The sequence below is a fragment of the Eurytemora carolleeae genome, unplaced genomic scaffold (genome assembly GCF_000591075.1).
Source record: "Eurytemora carolleeae unplaced genomic scaffold, Eaff_2.0 scaffold533, whole genome shotgun sequence".
NCBI lineage: Eukaryota > Metazoa > Arthropoda > Copepoda > Calanoida > Temoridae > Eurytemora > Eurytemora carolleeae.
In genome coordinates this window covers 216,889-221,197 of record NW_019396428.1, presented here as the reverse complement: position 1 = coordinate 221,197, position 4,309 = coordinate 216,889, and positions in this window count along the sequence as shown.

Genomic DNA, 4,309 nt, shown 5'->3' with positions numbered 1-4,309 from the left:
AGTTATTGCTCTTCACTACACATCACTGCTTAGGATCCGGAATTAAAAATATTGCTCTTCACTACACATCACTGCTTAGGACCCGGAATTAAGTTATTGCTCTTCACTATACATCACTGCTTAAGACCCGGAATTAAGTTATTGCTCTTCACTACACATCATTGCTTAAGATCCGGAATTAAAATATTGCTTTTCACTATACATTACTGCTTAGGACCCGGAATTAAGTTATTGCTCTTTACTGCACATCTCTGCTCAGGCTTCCTTGATCTGGATCAAAGTGGCAAAAAAAATCATTGATTAAAACCTGTTTTTCCACATTTCTTAGATTCAAGAAATGGGACACCAGCTAGTAAACCCTTCCTAATCATTAAATGGGAAAGTGTAAAACAAAACAAAAACCTTTTACAGTAAAACTCAAAGAAATGCTTGAGAGCTGAATCCAGATTTATTACATTTTTATGCTTACTATATACTGTATTAAATGGAGAAATTTACAACCAGATTAAAAATAATGTTTAAGAACATATTTAAATTTTCTTTCTAATTTATTAATGAACATTTATGTATAGGGTTACCTACATAGGACTAGACATAAATGGTTTCTGCCCTAAATATGCTCTTTTTTGTAAATCAAAACGGGCTCCTGAAATGAAGTTTAATAGTTTAATTTGTAAAAAAAATGTATTAGTGCTGTAGCAAATATTGTGTAAAGAAGATATTCTGTAAACTTGCAGTACGTTGTACATTATAAATGAATTAAGGTTGTAGATTCAGACAAAATGAAATTATTCATTTAAACTGCGTTTTAATCGAATACTTAACATAATGACAAAACGTTTTTTACCTAACTCGGTCAAATTTTAATATTTTTTAATTCTTTAAATTGATTTGAATTTTGAAACTCAACCCAATTTGATCATTTTTCAAAATTTTCAGTTTTACTTGAAAAATCGATTTTTTCCCATTGTTATCATGATATTTGAGAAAAATGCATTTAATAAACAAATCTTAGTATTTCTTGTGGAATACTGTTTTACTTTGTATAATTGTCACTTAAAAAACTTATAAACTTCAAAGAATAAGTTAGTTTTAGTGGTATTTGTGAATGATGCGTATACAGGATTTTAGCCAGGGGGGGGGGATGGGCAAGATCAAGGAAAAATAGAGTATTTTTGATGCCCCCCCCTGGCCCTTTAATTGCTTTTATATATTTTATCTAAAGTCTACATGCACTCTTTTGTTGATCATTGCTGTCACAATTCAAATACTATATATTTTGTATTCCTCTGTAGAGTTCTGTATTTTGTATTCCTCTGTAGAGTTCTGTATTTTGTATTACTCTGTAGAATTCTGTATTTTGTATTTCTATGTACAGTTTTGTATTTTGTATTCCTCTGTAGAGTTCTGTATTTTGTATTCCTCTAGTGAGTTCTGTATTTTGTATTCCTCTGTAGAGTTCTGTATTTTGTATCTCTCTGTAGAGTTCTGTATTTTGTATTCCTCTGTAGAGTTCCGTATTCAGTATTCCGCTGTAGAGTTCTGTATTTTGTATTCCTCTGTAGAGTTCTGTATTTTGTATTCATCTGTAGAGTTCTGTATTTTGTATCCCTCTGTAGAGTTCTGTATTTTGTATTCATCTGTAGAGTTCTGTATTGTGTATCCCTCTGTAGAGTTTTGTATTTTTGTATTCATCTGTAGAGTTCTGTATTTTGTAATCCTCAGTAGAGTTCTGTATTTTGTATCCCTCTGCAGAGTTCTGTATTTTGTATTCCTCTGTAGAGTTCTGAATTTTGTATCCCTCTGTAGAGTTCTGTATTTTGAATCCCTCTTTAGAGTTCTGTATTTTGTATCCCTCTGTAGAATTCTGTATCCCTCTGTAGAGTTCTGTATTTTGTATCCCTCTGTACAGTTCTATATTTTGTATTCCTCTGTAGAGTTCTGAATTTTGTATCCCTCTGTAGAGTTCTGTATTTTGTATCCCTCTGTATTGCTCTTCACTACACATCACTGCTTAGGACCCGGAATTAAAATATTGCTCTTCACTGCACATCACTGCTTAGGATCCGGAATTAAAATATTGCTCTGCACTACACATCACTGCTTAGGATCCGGAAGTAAAATGCTCTTCACAACACATCACTGCTTAGGATCCGGAATTAAGTAATTGCTCTTTACTACACATCACTGCTTAGAATCTAAAATATTGCTCTTCACTACACATCACTGCTTAGGATCCGGAAGTAAAATGCTCTTCACAACACATCACTGCTTAGGATCCGGAATTAAAATATTGCTCTTCACTACACATCACTGCTTAGGATCCGGAATTAAAATATTGCTCTACACTACACATCACTGCTTAGGATCCGGAATTAAAATATTGCTCTTCACTACACATCACTGCTTAGGATCTGGAATTAAGTAATTGCTCTTTACTATACATCACTGCTTAGGATCCGGAATTAAAATATTGCTCTTTACTGCACATTACTGCTTAGGCTTCCTTGATCTGAATCAAAGTGACAAAAAAAAATTATTGAATAAAACCTGTTTCTCCACATTTCTTAGATTCAAGAAATGTGACATCCTTATCATTAAATGGAAAAGCGTAAAACAAAACAAAAACCTTTTTCAGTAAAACTCAAAGAAATGCTTGTGAACTGAATCCAGATTTATTACATTTTTATGCGGACTATATACTGTATTAAATGGAGAAATTTACAACCAGATTAAAGATAATGTTTAAGAACATATTTAAATTTTCTTTTTGTATCCCTCTGTAGAGTTCTGTATTTTGTATCCCTCTGTAGAGTTCTGTATTTTGTATCCCTCTGTAGAATTCTGTATTTTGTATTCCTCGACCCTCTGTAGAATTCTGTATTTTGTATTCCTCTGTAGAATTCTGTATTTTGTATCCCTCTGTAGAGTTCTGTATTTTGAATCCCTCTGTAGAGTTCTGTATTTTGTATACCTCTATAGAGTTATGTATTTTTTATCCCTCTGTAGAGTTCTGTATTTTGTATTCCTCTGTAGAGTTCTATATTTTGTATCCCTCTGTAGAGTTCTGTATTTGTATTCCTCTGTAGAGTTCTGTATGTTGTATTCCTCTCTAGAGTTCTGTATTTTGTATTCCTCTGTAGAGTTCTGTATTTTTTATCCCTCTGTAGAGTTCTGTATTTTTCAATCCTCTGTAGAGTTCTATATTTTGTATTCCTCTGTAGAGTTCTGTATTTTGTATTCCTCTGTAGAGTTCTGTATTTTTTATCCCTCTTTAGAGTTCTGTATTTTGTATTCCTCTGTAGAGTTCTATATTTTGTTTCCCTCTGTAGAGTTCTGTATTTTGTATTCCTCTGTAGAGTTCTGTATTTTGTATTCCTCTTTAGAGTTCTGTATTTTGTATTCGTCTGTAGAGTTCTGTATTTTTTATCCCTCTGTAGAGTTCTGTATTTTGTATCCCTCTGTAGAGTTCTGTATTTTTCGATCCTCTGTAGATTTCTATATTTTGTATTCCTCTGTAGAGTTCTGTATTTTGTATCCCTCTATAGAGTTATGTATTGTTTATCCCTCTGTAGAGTTCTGTATTTTGTATTCCTCTGTAGAGTTCTGTATTTTGTTTTCCACTGTAGAGTTCTGTATTTTGTATCCCTCTGTAGAGTTCTGTATTGTGTATTCCTCTACAGAGTTCTATATTTTGTATCCCTCTGTAGAGTTCTATATTTTGTATCCCTCTGTAGAGTTCTGTATTTTGTATCCCTCTGTAGAGTTCTGTATTTTGTATCCCTCTGTAGAGTTCTGTATTTTGTATTCCTCTGTAGAGTTCTGTATTTTGTATTCCTCGTGTAGAGTTCTGTATTTTGTATTCCTCTGTAGAGTTCTGTATTTTGTATCCCTCTGTAGAGTTCTGTATTTTGTATCCCTCTGTAGAGTTCTGTATTTTGTATCCCTCTGTAGAGTTCTATATTTTGTTCCCTCTATAGAGTTATGTATTTTTTATCCCTCTGTAGAGTTCTGTATTTTGTATCTCTCTGTAGAGTTCTGAATTTTGTATCCCTCTGTAGAGTTCTGAATTTTGTATCCCTCTGTAGAGTTCTGTATTCTGTATTCCTCTGTAGAGCTCAGTATATTGAATCCCTCTGTAGAGTTCTGTATTTGTATCCCTCTGTAGAGTTCTGTATTTTGTATTCCTATGTAAAATTCTGTATTTTGTATCCCTCTGCAGAGTTCTGTATTTTGTATCCCTTTGTAGAGTTCTGTATTTTGTATCCCTCTGTAGAGTTCTGTATTTTGTATTCCTCTGTAGAGTTCT